This window comes from Dipodomys spectabilis, unplaced genomic scaffold (assembly GCF_019054845.1).
Source record: "Dipodomys spectabilis isolate Male_0828 unplaced genomic scaffold, ASM1905484v1 ptg000233l, whole genome shotgun sequence".
Lineage (NCBI taxonomy): Eukaryota > Metazoa > Chordata > Mammalia > Rodentia > Heteromyidae > Dipodomys > Dipodomys spectabilis.
Window position 1 is genome coordinate 5,664,025 of NW_024870910.1, and position 16,558 is coordinate 5,680,582.

A 16,558-nucleotide genomic window follows, 5' to 3' on the forward strand; every position below is an offset into this window, starting at 1 on the left:
CCTTCCCGGCCCAGGAGTGCAGTAACCAGTCAGAGACGACGCCTCTGTGACGGATGGGCGGCTGAACCCGTAGGATGGCGGGATGGGGGAAGGGGGCGGGCGTTCGGGTGGCGCCGGCACCGCGGGAAGGCGGGGTCGGGAGTGGAAAAGGACTCGGACCAGATTCTTAAAGGGACAGGCGCCTGCTAACAAGACGTGTGTTCTAGTGGTTTCCACAGGAGGGAGCTTTTGTGGTTTGCGTGTGGTCCCCAAATCACAGGGGTGGAAGATCTGTGTGCGGAGCCACAGCTTTCCTTGTTTTATCTGGGGTTTCTTTAGGGGTTTATTTCCTCTCTCCTGGGCCCATTTCTCCCTAAACTAACTTTCCCCCCTCCCTCCCTCCCTCCCTCCCTCCCTCCCTTCCTTCCTTCCTTCCTTCCTTGTTTAGAAGTCAGTCTTCAAATACTCCTTCCATCCATGCGTCCATTAATCTCACCTACTGGAAATCTGGATGTACAAATTTATTTCTCCATTCAGCCAGCAGGATGTACCCATCGCCGCCAGTGTAGAGCTGAGGATGGAAATCTCATAGGGTCATTGAAGAGATCAGAGTTCCTGCATATGAACTTAGTGCCCAATAAATGTCCCTTCCGTCCCCTCCTATTGACAATAATTCAGTCAGCTCAAGGATACCCAGAGCTCTGGTTGTTAAAAAAAAAAAAAAAGTGTCTGGAGAGCCAATCAAAGGGCCAGGAAAGTTCCCAAAAGGCCAGGGTCACCAACAGGCAACGCAAAGGAGGTTTATGCGGAGGTTTTATAGGGGTGGAGGGGAGTGAGGGTGGGTGCCAGCCCTGGGGTTTGAACTCAGGGCCTGAGCACTGTGCCTGAGTTGTTTTGTTTTGTTCAAGGCTAGCACTCTATCACTTGAGCCACAGCTCCACTTCTGGCCCTTTGATGGTTGAGCAGAGAAAAAAAAGCCTCACCCCCTTTTCTGCCTTGGGCTGGTGTCAGATCTCAGACCCCTGAGTACCTGGGATTGCAGGCATGACTGGGCCAAATTTATGCTAGGGAGATCCATTGGGGGAGGTCAGTATGCAAAAGCTGTGGAAGAGAAGTACGGTTGATCGGTTGATCGCAGTGGGAACTGGGAAATAGCCGCTGGGTAGAAAGACGCTCAGACTGGTGATAGATTCCTCGTGTCAAATAAGGTGAGGGAGCCTGTGGCTCACGCCTGTCATCCTAGCTACTCAGGAGGCTGAGATCTGAGGATCACGGTTCAAAGCCAGCCCAGGCAGGAAAGTCCATGAGATTCTTGTCTCCAGTGAACCACCAGAAAACCTGAAATGGGCTGTGGCTCAAGTGGTAGAGGACTCACCTTGACCTGAAGAGCGCAGGGACAGAGCCCAGGCCTAGAGTTCAAGCCCCACAACTGACCAAAACAAAAGATGAGGGAGAAGTCATCCTCTGAAAATGTTTGGGGTGGGGAGAAGCTATATGAAGACATGGGGTAACCTGGGCCCAGGATTTGCCTCCTGCCTCTGCCCATCAAGAGCTCTTTAGGACTGCAGGCTTTGAAATCGGCAAAGACACAGCAGGCAATAGCCTGGCACCGGTGCATTGCTCAGTGTAGCATCTCCATTTGGCTCAGACGTGGAGCCGTGTCAGACTCCAGGGTTCCGATATTTGAAAGCAGCAGTGCTGAGGGGAGCAGCAGGCCAAGCTTGCTGCGAAGGTGCTTTCCAGAGAGAAAAGGCCGCATCCTAGAAATTGCTCCATTAAAGAAATGACACAGATCACATTTGTAGTTCTAGCTCCTTGCCCACTTGCTAGGGCTCGGGTATCTATGGAATCATTGGTTGCCTAAAGCTTCATATGTAAAATTAACCTTCTTGCTTGCTTGCTTGCCTGCTTGCTTGCCTGCTTGCTTGCCTGTTTGCTTGCCTGCCTGCTTTCTTGCCTGCTTGCTTACTTGCTTGCTTGCTTGCTTTCCAGTCCTGGGGCTTGAACTCAGGGCTTTTTTTTTTTTTTTTTTGCTCAAGACTGGCACTCTACCACTTGAGTCACATCTTTGACATCTGGCTCTAGGAGATAAGAGTCTCACAGACTTTCTTGCCAGTTGTTGGCTTCAAACCTCAGCTTCCTGTGTGGCTGGGGTTACAGCTGAGGAGGCTCAGGTGCCCGGCTGCGAAGGCAAATCCGTAGGACGCTTGTACCGATGATTCCTTATTCCTCACCAGTCTGCTGGGAAATGATCCGCTCCAACCAGCTAAAGATCTGGTCCTCGTTAATTTTTGGTTTCTTTTTCCTCCTCTTCAACTCAGAGGCTTAAATTAGGGAGTAGAATATATTACAGTCAAATATAGAGGATGGAAAGAAATCGCAGTGAGAACACATGCGTGGATCTTGAATTCAGACACGAGGCAAGGAAAGGAGAGGAGCCAAAGTGGTAAAGCTGCATTGCTTTGCCATCTGCCTCGGTCCTCGTGTCGACTCTGGAACCCACTCTCGACCACAGCCCTTCCCGGCCCTCCGGCAGCGATCCAGTTTGGTGCACAGGGGGTTTGGGGACACAGGGAATGGGCTCGGGGACCCTAACATTTATTCCTGACTCCCTGGTCTGGACTGGTTTGAAGTGCCACAGACCTGTCTTCGACTGATTAGAAATTAGCTCGTGTTGCATCTGACAGAAAAAGCCAGGACTTAAACAAGTCAGATGCTGGTGCGTGCAAGGGCAGCTGGGAAAGGCGCGGACTGGGTGTGAGAGCGCGGTGAGGGTTCTATCAGCAAGCAAGAGGGGACGCACAGGGGCCTGATGCTAACCCGACCAAAACCCTCTCCTTCCCCCTCCAAAAGTTGCCATTTGTGGGGCATTCCTACCCGCCCCGAACCTAAAGGGGTGAAAAGGCCGGTTGTGCGTACAGCGCCTTACACCTTGGTGGTTTGCGTGCTGGCCTTCTACATTCTTCCTTTGCACCTTTTCTGAGTGCTCCTCACACCCGGTGATTGCTAATAGAGCCGTGCGTGCGTGTGTGCGTCAGAAGAGAAGGGAAATCCTCACACCTGCACCTTGTCCAACTTAACCACAGGTAAGAAGAGTCATGTGACCGGTGCTTCCCCTCCTTCCTCTCCTGGGCTGAGAAGCTGATGGCTCTCCACTCCAATGCTTACTCCTTCCTTCCCTCCCTCCCTCCCTCCCTCCTCCCTTCCCTCCCTCCTTTCATCTTCTGTTTTCCCCCCAAGACCTCAGACAACCTAGAAAGACAAGGCTTTGACTGAAGGCCTCACGTGGGTGCTGTGTTAGGTTGCCCCCTGTGTCTCGCTCTTCGCTTATAGCACTGGCTCTTGGTCGGACTCTCTTTTTCTTTTGGTAGTGGTGGTGCTGGGTTTTGAACTCAGTCCCTCACGCTTTGAAAAGCAGGTGCCCTGCCCCTCGGGCCGTACCACCCCCCTCTGATCCTCTTTGGCCTGAGTTATTTTCCAGATTGTCACTTGCAATTGTTGTCTGGGGCCGGCCCCCAACCACGAATCCTCCTACAATATGCATCCTCAGGCGCTGGGACCACAGGTATGCTCCACCGTACCTATTTGTTAGTTGAGATGAGGAGGGGGGTGGTCTTGTTAGCATTGTTGGGGGGGGCTGACCTTGAATCATGATTCTCTCAATCTCTCCCTTCGGAGGAGGAGTTGGGAGTTATAGACGGGAGCCACTGCACCCATTGTGGGTTGGGGCTTCTGTGCATGCGTGCACGGCTCCTCCCATGGGCGTTTCGCCCCAGGAGCTTTGCTGAGATCCTGTCTGCGTCCCACACCTTACTCTGTTTGCTCCGAAGCGCCGTGCCATTTGCTCAAACCGAGTTTGGGGCTTGTTGTGCAGCGGTAGAATGCCTGCCTAGTGAGACCAAGGTCATAGGTTTGTTCTCCAGGACCACAGAGACAGAAAAGTGATTTTTTTAAACACATGTGTTCTGCGTACACTCCTTTAGTCTCAACCTGTGGGGTTGAAGAGGAGGTTAGGTGTATGGTGCTGTTCTGCCAAGTCGACCCCATAGGGGGTGGTGCCGGGATGCCCAAAGCTAGAGCTGAGAAAAGGGGAGGTGTGCATGGTGTGTGTGCATGTGTGTGCCGGTCCTGGGGCTTGGACTCAGGGTCTTGTCGCTGGTCCTTAGCCTTTTCTCTCCAGGCTGGCACTCTACCACTTGAGCCGCCTCTCCACTTCTAGCTTTTCACTGGTTAGTTGGAGATAAGAATCTCGTGGACTTTCCTTCCCGGGCTGGCTTTGAACCGTGATCCTCAGATGTCAGCCTCCTAAATAGCTGGAATGGCAGACGTGAGCCGGCCCACGGAAGGAATGTAACAAGAGCTGTGCTGGATGGAGAATTCGGTTGCACTTCCTGGCTTTTTTGAGCCTCATGAGTAAAGGATTTGAATTATTTTAAAGCTGATTTTGGTTGTGAACTGGGTGATATATGTATATATATAATATATATACATGATATATACGTATATATCATATATACATATGTTTATGTAGTTTTTTGGACTGGACCACATGGGGTTTCTTGATACATAACTGCATCAAAGTTAAAACCCTGAGCAGCTGATCTTGCGCTTCACATTTAGGACCTGATGAATATTTGATTGAACTGATTGCTTCTTGACACCATATATGGCTTTAATGCGATGATAAGGAACACACATACACGAAACAAAGCAAAAAAGAAAAGGAAAAATACCTGAAGGTGACAAAGCTCAGAAAACCCAAACCCAAACCAGATCTAACAGCAAATGAGGTACACAGGTCGAGTGCTGCGCTAACAAGTTTTTTGGCATCACCCCATGCGTCCCCAGGAACCTCCTTTTCTTCTAAGACACCAGTGTGGAATAAGTGTTTGTCCTTCTCTGATGGTCTGTGGTACCGGGTTTGGGGGCCCCTGTGGCCAGGCTGGGGGTGGGCAGCAGGAAAAGCAGACTGGCAGAGACAGTGAAGGGAGCGGGGCTTGTTGTTCTAGTGAAAGGTGCAGACCAGCCCAGGACTTGGTTATCACAGCCAGCGCTGCGCGTTTTACCCGTGCTGCCTCTGACAGTGCATAGATTGAAACGGAAGCAGCATGGGGAACGTTGGCTCCGTCCCAGCAGAAGAGACTGGGCTCGTGAAACGCTGTTATTTTTGTGAGGCAGCCTGTTGCGGCGACAAGATGTCTGTTCCCCAAAGGCTGAAATGATCCCTAGATCTACTTTTTGGTTTTGTTTTATTTTGTCGGTCGTGGGGCTTGAACTCTGGACCTGGGCACTGTCCCTCAGCTCTTCAGCTCAAGGCCAGTGCTCTACCACTTGAGCCACAGCGCCACTTCCAGCTTTTTCTGCTTATGTGGTGCTGAGGAATTGAACCCAGGGCCTCATGCATGCAAGGCTCTACCACGGAGCCACCTTCCCGCCCCCCATATCTACTTTTTATGTGGAGTAAGCAAGCCCTATAGCCCTCTGGACCTCAGGTTTCTTTTCCTTCCTTTATTTGCTCCCTCCTTCCTCCCTCCCTCCTTCCTTCCTCTCTCCCTCCTTCCTCCCTCCCTCCTTCCTTCTTTCCCTGCCCCCTTCCTTCCTTCCTCCCTCCCTCCTTCTTTCCTTCCCTCCCCCTGTCCTTCCTCCCTCCCTCCCTCCCTTCCCCCTGACTCCTCCTCTTCTGTCTCTTCTTCTTCCTCCTCCTCTTCCTCTTCCTCCTTCTCCTTCTTGATACATAACTGCTTCTCCCTCTCTTCTTTTTCTTCTTCCTCCTCTTCCTCCTTCTTCTTCCTCCTCCTCCTTTTCCTCCTCCTCCTTCCTTCCTCTTCCTCCTTCTCCTTCTTCCTTCTTCCTCCTTCTTTCTTCTCCTTTCAGCACTGGAGACGGAACTCATGGCCTCAGGAGGAAGATGACCTTACGTCCCAGGCTGTCTGTCGCAGCTGTTGTCTGATGGAGGCTGGTGGCCCGGCCAGGATGTCACGTGATCTGTTCTCATGCTGGGTTCATCTTCAGCATCCCTGTTGGACCACGCGGGCCATCTTGGGGGACAAGCTTGGTGGGTTTAACGGCAGTGGAGTTCATGGCTCCTGGGAAAGACTGCAGGGCAGACCCCCGCAGGACTGTCTCGCCAGCCAGCCGCCAGCGCCCGCGCCCCTTTTATTCAGGGGGCAGGTCAGGCTACCAAGTCCTGCTTAGACTGAGGAATCTATTTAGGGAGTGGTATAAGAGCCTGGTCCCTGGGAGTCCGTGAACAGAGCCCCTAAGAGGGCTTCGGGGAGCCTGGTGTTCGATCAGCTCCCCCGCCTGCGGGGTAAATCGCGCAGCTTGGTGTGAGATGCATGCTGAGGACTGAGCGTCTGCCTGGCTCGAGTTCCTGGGCCGGACCTGGGGGAAGGCCGAGCGGAAGGCCGCCTCGGCCTCGACCGCCACACGCTCTCCAAGGGTGTTTGCTTATTTGTGGCTGTTTCTTTATCTGTGCCACTCCTGGGGCTTGAACTCAGAGCCTGGGCCCTGTCCTGGAACATTTTTGTTCTATAGGCTAATACTCTACCACTTGAGCCACACCTCCACTTCTAGCTTTTTGGTCATTTTATTATAGTTCCTTTTTGTTTGTTTGTTTGCTTTTTAGTCTATTGGAGACAAGGGCCTCACAAACTTTCCTTCCCCAGGCTGGCTTTGAACCGCGATCCTCAAATCTCAGCCTCCTGAGTAGCTAAGGATGACGGCGTGAGCTCCGGGCTCCTGGCTACTTGTTCATTTATCGTTTCCGATTGTGATCAAACGCACGTGGTGGGAGGTCTCTCACACTGACGGTTTTCAGGCAGGCGTGTGTTTTGGAAAGTGAAGGATGGATGGCTGCTCTCTCCAGCTCCCTTTGCCGTGTAAACCTGAACCCTTCCAGCCATCAAACAACCATCCTTCACCACCCGGGGTCCCTGAAGCAGGCTAGAGAACCCCACCCCGCTGGGGGCCCCAGGGCTGGTGTTCCTAGCCCCCCTCCCCCAGCACAGAGCCGCCACCACCCCCTTTCTCCTGGGCAAGGGGGCAAGCCCGGCTAACTTCAGGCACTCTCCTCCTGGGCCTTTCTGCTTGGTCTCCATCCGGGCTCTCGACGGTGGCCTCAGGGACGCTCCCCTGGGCCTGGTCAGCCCCTGGCAGACCAGCGGGCCGTGGTGGCAGGGAGTCTGTAGTCTGTAGTCTGAGGTCCAGGGTGGCGGGCGTGTGACCGCTGGGCGGGGCGGGGAGCGGCTCCAGGCTCTGGAGATCACTGCTGCTATCTATCTCGTGGCTAGGCTGTGGCCCTGTCACCTCTCCAGCGAAGGAACCGGGCTTTTCTTTTTCTTTTTCAGAGACTAGCTGCTTGCCCAGCACAGCCAAGTGAATGGACTCAGAGGCCCAGCCTGACTGTGGGGGACTGGCCCTGGTAGGAGCCAGTGGCTCAGGGGAGACCTGTGTGCTTGCAGGGGAGAGCGGGGTCGGTGGTGGGAGTTTGCCTAAGGCCCTCGCCAGGGAGGACAGAGAAGCAAACACCTGCCCTCTTGTGGCCACTGCTGGGAAAGCAAGGAAGGCAAGTCCATGAGCAAGAGGGACTTGGCAAGGCCCCAAGATAGGAAAGGTCCCCGGGCCGCTGGGAACCAGGATTGCTTCTGGGTTCCCAGGGGCCATGTGACTAGGGGGCAGGAGGGGCGAAGATGGCTGAGAGGTGACAGACGTGAGCTGTCAGGGAGGTGAGCACACGGATGCAGTGGAGAAACAGGAGGGAGAGCCCGGGAGGAGGGGGAGGCCAGAGGCCTTCGATGGAGGAGGCCTGGGCTCCGTGCAGAAAAGGCTGGGGCTCAGGTTTCATTCAGAGAAATTGAGATCCGTGTGTAGACCACCCCCCGCCCCCCGCCGGGGAGAGAGGCAGGAGGCTGGAGGAAGGGGGTTCAGATGACGAGAGAGCCAGAGAGAAAGGAGGATGAATGGCGATCACGTCGATTCTGGTCTCCCAGGTCCCTGCCCTCCAGCCTCCACCACCTCTCTCCAGCCCCCCCTCCATGCTCTGCGGCCTTTTCTAGGATGGGGGGGGGTTCTGCTCACCCCTCATGGGAACCAGACTTCTGTGTGGGGTGTGTGCCAGGCTGGTGCACTGCCCTCCTTGTCCTGAGACAGAACAAGGAGTCTCCAGGAACAGAGGGAAGCTCAGTCCCTTTTCTGGCAGAAGCCGAGCTGGGCCTTCCCTTGTGGAATGGCTGGCCGGCCATCCCTGGCTGGCAGTGGTGGCAGAGCCAGGCTACGCGGGGTGTGTGTGATGGGAGGAGATTCTGCTCTCAGAAGGAAATGTGGTGACACTCTACCATGTCCTCTCCCAGTACAGGGCCTGTGATTCATTTTTGCTGCCGCCGCCTCTCTCAATATCCTGGACCTCTCTGCGGTGTTCATTCTGTGGCGTACCCTGTGCCCTCTGTTTCCACTGTCCCTTCCTGCCCAGAGTGCTTCCAGAAACTTCCCTGGCTTGGAAATGCTTTGCTACGTCCTGGCTGAGGCTTTCCACAGACTCCCTGTCTTCCGTGCACCCATGATCACTCCTAGTACAGAGGGTGATGTCTGGAAGGAGTGTGTTGTGTAGTTAGGGGTAAGTATTAGTTTCCTGCGGCTGCTGTAACAAATGACCACAGGTCTGGTGGCTCAGGATATCCCACATTGATTCTCCTTATAAATTTATCTGTTGGAAGTGTGACATCAAGGTGTTACAAGGAAAGCAACGGAAAGTTCTGAGTAGGCCTTTAATTGCTCAGGAAATAAGGATCAGCACACGAGATTGCATCAGATTAATAAGCTTTTGCACAGGAAGGGAAACAATTACCAGCTTGAAGAGACAGTCTACAGCATGGGAGGAAGTCTTTGCGAGCGGTTCACCTGACAATATCCAGCATGTATAAAAGGAACTAAAAAAAGGAAAACAAAAAACAACCCAAAGAATAATAATCCAATAGGTAAATGGGCAAACGAGTAGACTGCTCTCAAAAGGAGGAGGATAAATGGCCTAGAAATACGTGAAGACCTGTTTGATAGCCTTAGCCATCAAGGAGATACAAGTCACAACCACACTGAAACTTGTTGCAATCACAAAACTAACAAACACCATTATACTGAGATTCCCTCTCACCCCAGTCAGAATGGCTGTCATCAGGAAACAAAGACGGAAAGATGGATGTGTGTGTGTGTGTGTGTGTGTGTGTGTGTGTGTGTGTGTGAGTGAGTGTGTGTGTATGTGAGAGAGAGCGAGAGAGAGGAGAGAAAGAGAAAGAGAGAGGACCCTTAATCACTGTTGGTGGGAGTGTAAATTAGTTCAGCCAGTATGGAAGTTCCTCAGAAAACAAAACCCTAGAACTAGAAGTGCGTGTGACCCTTCTCTGTAGGGCGCACACCACACCCGAAGTGCGTGCCCAGGTCCACTCTGGTAAACCAGCGCGTGCTGCAGGTGCCTGCACAGCTCCGGGTCCTGAGGCCCCATCCGCAGTAGCCCAAACTGTGTGACTGGCCTAGGTGCCCGCCGACAGGTGTGTGGGGCAGGAGAATGCCACAGACAGGGTTTCCAGCCGAGAAGAGCAACTGAGTCATGTCTCTTGCAGGAGAATGGATAGAACCGGAGGCCCTGCTGGGTGAAATAAGCCAGGCTCGGGAAGACAAACCATCACTGATCTTCTGCCCAATACAGCACCTAACTTCAGATGCCAGGAAAGCAGAAGGGACTATTTGTGGGGAGTGGAGAGGAGTGAGAGGAGATGGGGGAGGGGAGGAGAGGGAGGGAGGGAGGGAGGGAGGGGAGATGATGGTCGAAGTTGAAACTGTCACCATGAAATGCATTCTTTTGTACAGTTAAGACACTCAGGTGGTGAGCGGTGATGAGCCCTGGGCTCTTCTGGAGGTGTGGACAATGTTCCCTTGCTCTTCCCAGCTTCTCTTTGGCCTGTATTCCCTGGCTTGTGGCCTCTTCCTTGCATCTTTCCCACCTTCCCCTTCCCCTTTATAGAGATAGAGCCTGGTGAGTCCACTCAGGGGATTCAGGCCCATCTCTTCTTCTCCTGAGCTTTAATTTGACCACATCTTCTGGGAATGAGCGTGTAGAAATCTTTTTCTTCTTTTTGGGCCGGTTGTAGGGCTTGAACTCGGGTGCTGTCCCTGAGCAGTTTTTTGCTCAAGGCAAGCGCTCTACCACCTTGAGCCACAGCCCCACTTCAGGTTTTCTGGTGGTTCATGGGAGATACGAGTCTCACAGATTTTCCTGCCCAGGTTGGCTTTGAACATTGATCTTCAGATCTCAGCCTCCTCTGTAGCTAGGATGACAGGTGTGAGCCACCAGCGCCCAGTTAGCGTGTAGGAATGTTTGAGGGTTGTTATTCTGCCCCCTCAAGCTATCTGTTCTGCCGTGGTGGTTAGAGCAGAATTGTCTTTATTCTTTCACTCCTGTAGCTGAGCAGAGGGCTGAGCGAGGCCTTGGCTTTCTATGAGGACCTGGAGAATAGAAATGCTCCAACTTTCCTTCTCGAAGCTGTGCTAGGCTGGTGGAGCACTCGGCGGGGGACAGCTAACTCCCTGGTGGGCTGTGGGATTGAGTCACGTCCCCCCACCCAGAAGCCTTCTCTTGCTGGGGTGATAGTGGATGAATCACATCCCAATCCACCTCCTCCACATCACTGCAGTTTCTTTTCCTAGGGTGAAATCAGCACATTAAAACCAGCAGCACGTTCCCCGTGTATTAAAGATATATTTGGTTTTATGTTGTGCATACTTCCAAAAAAAAAAAAAAACCAACAAAACTGAGAAGAAATCTATGCTGAACAGCCCTGAACCAATAATAGGGTTTTGATCTAAACACAATCTTCAGGGAAATGTAGCTCTGAGGGGTTCCAAATCCTGATTCATCCCCAGAGAACGGTCACCTCTCAAAACACCCCCACCTGCTCCCCTCTCTCCTGGCTGTTTGCATTTATTTTTTTTCCACGTCCCGTAGTGGGGCCTGAACTCTGGGCCTGAGCACTGTCCCTCAGCTCTTCAGCTCAAGGCTAGTGCTCTACCACTTGAGCCACAGCGCCATTTCCAGCTTTTTTTCTTTTTGCTTATGTGGTGCTGAGGAATCGAACCCAGGACCTCAGGCATGCAAGGCAAGTGCTCTACCACTGAGCCAACTTCCCAGCCCGTCTTTGCGTTTATTTACAGCATGAGGGGTGGCTTGTCTGGCGATCACCCCAAGGGCTGAGGAGCTGGGGTGCTGGGGTAGGTGTGGTCCGCCTGGCTCTTAAACACCGTGCTTGAAATCCGTCCTTGAAAAGCCCCAAAGAAACGCCGACGTGGACCGCACATTTAGCGACGGGGGAGGGAAAAATACCAGAGGAATGTTTAAAAAGATTTGCACACGAGCCACCTAATTTGGCAGGGAAGGGGACAGTAGCCGCGAAGGGAACTCTGCGAGTGACCCCTGTCTATGGCTCCCTTGAAGAAGCGCATGAACTTTTTTGGCGGGGATTTGGGGACAACTTTTTTTTATGTTTTTTAAGATAAAGAGCCAAAACTAGTGCACAACCCTTGTGCCATCCCCCCTCCTCCTCCTCTTTACCCTGAGTGCTGTTCCTCTCCCCTCCCCCCTCCCCCACAGTGTGGCTCTGGAGATTGAGCTCGGGGTCTTTCACATGCTAGGCAGGCCCTCTGCCACTTGAGCCACCCTTGTGGCTCTTTGTGTTGGTTTCTGTTGGTTCTATTTTGTGTATTTCCCCTCCTTGAGGTTGGACTTTGCTTTGTGCCCAGGCTGGCTTGCGCTGTGATCCTCCTATTTACGCTTCCTGCTTAGTAGCTGACACGACAGTGAAATACCACCACGCCCGGCCTCTTCTGCTGATTCTGGAACCTTTGGAACTTTTATCTCAGGCTGGCCTTGAACTGCAATCCTCCTGCTATCAGCCTGCTAAATAGCTAGGATTACAAGCACAGGTCACTCTACCCAGCCATCTTTATATACCTCAGGCCTTAAAATCATATCCTCAAGCACAATGATACTAATCAGGTGGGAAGATTATCCTTTGCAGACATCTACTAAAGGCTTCCTTCTGATATCTGTCTCTGGCAGTTCTTGCTCAGGAAGGGTGACAGTTGGCTCCTGGCTTTGACTTGGAGCTGCCCCTGGCTGGAGTCATGGCTGGAGCCGCTGGGCTGATGGACCGAGGACCTGAGGGCAGGTAGGAGTGTGTATTGATAAAAACTCCAGGACAAGATGCTCCCAGACCCATCCTGCCTGGCCTTGGTGCCACGCCCCACCCACCCCACCCCATTCCACCACACCACACTCCACCACACCCCACCAAAACGGAATACTGTAAAATGAAACACCCAACATCCCTCCATCCGCTGTCCCATGTTTGAGGCCTGCAGGACAACAGGACAAGAGTGTCCACAAGGTGGCACTGATGATCCACACTTGGGACACCCCAGCCCGTCTCTATGGTAACAAGTTTACAAATATGTGAGGGAGGACTGGCCTTGTCCTCTGGCTGTGTGTGTGTGTGTGTGTGTGTGTGTGTGTGTGTGTGTGTGCAAGGAAAGGGTGCTCTGTGCAGCAGGGAGTTGATTTGCAGCTGTCAAAGAGAATCAAAGACACATTTTCATGCATGCCAGGTAATCAGGAACAACAGGAGCTCAGAGAAATCACTGGTCGGAAGGCAGTAACAAACTGCCTTTAGCCAGTGTCTTGGAGTCCAGTGCTCTCCGCAGCATGCAGCCAGGCAGGCTGGGAGCCTGCGGGGAGGGGGGGGGGGGAGCGCGTGGGCCAGCAAGCTTTAGTGTAGGAGTGCAACCAGAGGGAGACCAGGGCTGCTTTAGATGTAGGTGTTCTAGAGTGCTAAAGCTGGAAAATATTACACATGTGCACACACCTAGATCTGCACGCCGTTGCACATCTGGAGAGCACGGCCACACTCCGCATGTGCACCCACCCAGATCTGCATGCTGCTGCACATCTGCAGAGCATCATGCCTCTCCGGGAAGCGGGTATCCACACCGGGAAGGTGTTTGTAGGAGGTCACGCCGCTCACCCTGGTCTTCCCGGTGCCCAGCTCAGACCCTTCTCCCACTCACCTGTTTCCCGGCGGTACGCCCGACACTGGTGTTCCCTGTGTCACTGCCCTGACTGCCCTGATTCTGGACCTAGGGAGAGGGAGGGTCGTGCGCCTGCTAGATCCCCAGGTGCCTGGAGGGGATGGTGTGTAGTGAATCTGGTTTCTCAGTGGTGATGGTCTTGTGGCTGAGGCGTTCTGGGCTGGCCCTCACTAAGTCCCACATTCCAGACCAGAGCCAACCCAGTGCCCAGGGACACAGACTTCCCCTGCCCAAGCCTTGGTCAGCGTGTCGTTCGCTTGTTGGGAACTCCGACCCACTCAACCAGATGCAATCAGTCTTCATTTTCATGGAGAGAAGAAAGGATTTAGAAAGACTTAGGCAAGAATTTTTATTTTTATTTCTGTGCAGAGTTTCACGACTATATGCTCACCAATGAAGTTTTAAACTATTTTAAGAAATACTCCTAAAGATTTCATTTTTCTTTTTCTTTTTCTTTTTTTTTTACCCGCTCTCTGGGTTAAACACCAATGGTGAGTGTACTATTGAGAAACTGCAAAAATCTTGCATCTTTTTTTTTTTTTTAAGGTCCAGTCGTGGGGCCTGAACTCTGGGCCTGGGCACTGACCCTCAGCTCTTCAGCTCAAGGCTAGCACTCTACCACTTGAGCCACAGCACCACTTCTGGCTTTTTTTCTTTTTGCTTATGCGGTGCTGAAGAATCGAACCCAGGGCCTCAGGCATGCAAGGCAAGCGCTCTACCACTGAGCCACCTTCCCAGCCCAATCTTGCATCTTTTTTTTTTTTCTTTTTCTGACCAGGCTGGTTTTGAAACTTGGTGCTGTTTTTTTTTTTCCCCTAAGTAACTAGGGTTGCAGATTTGAGCCAGCATACCCAGCTTCTAACGTGTATCATATTTCACCCAGTAAGTCAGATGGAACTGGGAAGAAGAGCTTCACCCCAAGCAGAAGACTTTCATAATGAGGTCAGCAACCCAAGTTCCGCTTCTGCAAGGAACTTAGCACCCAGGGGGGAATCCGTGAGATATTTGTTAGTTAGTAGGCTTTGATGCTTCCTTCCATGTTCCTTACAAAGTTTAGCTACTGGAGGGGCCTCCAAACTTACTGATGGTTGTGTCAGTCCTGGGGGTCTAGGTGCTGTCTTTAAGCGTTTATGCTCAAGGCTGGCACTCTACCATTTGAGCAACACAGATCTACTTCCACTTTTTTTGCGGGGGGCGGGGGTAGTTAATTGGCACTAAGAGTCTCAGCCTACCTCAGCTGGGGATTGATTTTATTGTAAAGGTGATGTACTGAGGGGTTACATAAATCGGGAAATGGGTGCATTCCTTTGTGAATAGTGTCACCCTTTCCCTCACTTTCTCCCAGTTTTTTTTCCCTCCTGACCCCTCTCCCCTACAAGTTGTATAGTTCGTTTTCAACATAGTGTCTAGTACCACTAGTACCATTGCTGCCTTTGTTCTTCCTTTGTCCTGCCATTTCTGTGGCCCCTTTACTCTACCCAAAACAGATAAACCTATATGCAAGACAAAAGATACAGATAGGAAAAGCAGCAACAAAGGAGAAAACAGAAACCCAAATAACAAGAAACCTCTTGTTTTCATTTCTTGTTCATTCCTATAAACATCATTTTATGTGATCATAGGCACATAGCTATTGAGCTTTTGTGATCCCCTCCTAAGAATATCCTCCTTTGGTTTCACTGTGAGAATGTTTAGAGTTCTGTTTAATTTATCATGTCCAAGTGTAATTTTTTTTTTTGTCTTTTGCCATCCATTGTGTTTACTTGATTTATAGGCATATTCTAGTTTCAGCAAATGAGGGAAACCACACAACCTATGTTTCTTTGGCTTTGGCTTACTTCGCTTAATGTAATTTTTTCCAAGTCTTCCCATTTCCTTGAGAATGGGGCAATATCATTCTTTCTGATGGAAGCATAGAATTCCATTGTGTATATATACCACATTTTCTTTTATCTTTCCATCTGCAGAGGGGCATCTGGGTTGATTCCACATCTTGGCTATGATAAACATTGCAGCAATGAATATGGTTTTGCTGGTAGCTTTAGTTTGGCCTTTCTGTGATCTATTGGATAAATGTCCAGGAGTGGGATTGCTGGGTCATAGGGAAGCTCTATGTTTGGTCTTTTGAGGAACTTCCATATTGCTTTCCAGAGTGCTTGAACAAGTAAGTGTATATTCCCACCAACAGTGTAGTAGCATTCCCTTTTGGCCACATCTCCACCAACACCAGTTATTGTTAATTTTTTTTGATAATGGTCTAACTGGGGTGAGATGGAATTTCATTGTTGTTTGGATTTGCATTTCTTTTATGCCCACCTGGCTTTAAACCTCAGTCCTCAGATCTCTGCCTCCTGGTAGCTAGGATTACTGGAGTGAGCCACCAGTGCCCTGCCAAACTTTTTTTTTTAAACCATGTTCTTAGGAAAATGGTACATCACATTGTAATTGGATGTTAGGTAGAGAATTTGGCTATTTTTTTTCCTTCTGTATCTAACTTTTAGCACTGCAGATGCAGCTAGGAGCAGGAGCAAATGTGAGCCTCTTCCCTACCACCTTGGATTTTTGCAAGTTTTTGGATTCCTGAGTTGATTTGCAGGAAGGTAATTTTACTTTAGATTGCTACTCACACAAACCTCGGGCATATTTAAACTATACTTTTCTCTCATTAGAATTTTGATAGCTATAATTTATTTTCTCTGTTAGTATTCACTCCAGGATATTAGTTCTGACACTCGCTGTGCTAGCCCAGGAAGAATGGGAGCTCTTCCCCATCCCGTTTTCCTCCACTCCCCCATTGGCTTTGTCAATAATTAAATTAAGGGCCCCAGGTCATTGACCATTTTTCTGATGAATGTTTCTTCTAAGAGTAAATGTCACAGTCACCAGCTCATTTTGGGAGGAGGTGATAGGTGTGTCACAGGTGTGTCTGCTGCCCAAAGGACACCCTCCCCCTGGATCTCCCTCCCCCAGGACCTCCTCCGGCTTAGGCTACTGTCCAGCCTTTCTTCCTGCTGAGTGTATGCAAGGTTGGTGAGGAGACTGGGCATTTTCTTCCCTGCCCTTTCTCAGTTTGCAGCAGTGTATGGGTGTGTTTGCACACACACACACACACCCCCAACGTGCACCAACGTCTCTACTGGCACTGTTTGTTTCCTCCGGACCCCTGCCAGATGGTCAGACACCTAGGATGCAGGAACAGGTCTTGCTGGCCTTCCTCTGTGCTCTTCAGCCCCACATCCAGGGCACCTGGGAAGATGACAGCCCAGCATAAGATCTCTTACTGTCTGGACCCCGAGTGTGGGAGGGGTACCTGCGGACATCCGGGCAGAGGCCACGTCATCATCAGGGGCACGTTCTGGCTGGTGTCTAGGGGGCAGCGTTGCCTAACTCCTGGCGCACTGGGGCGGGCCTCGTGGGGTGTGTCCTGGGGTGCGGCCCAGCTCCCGGG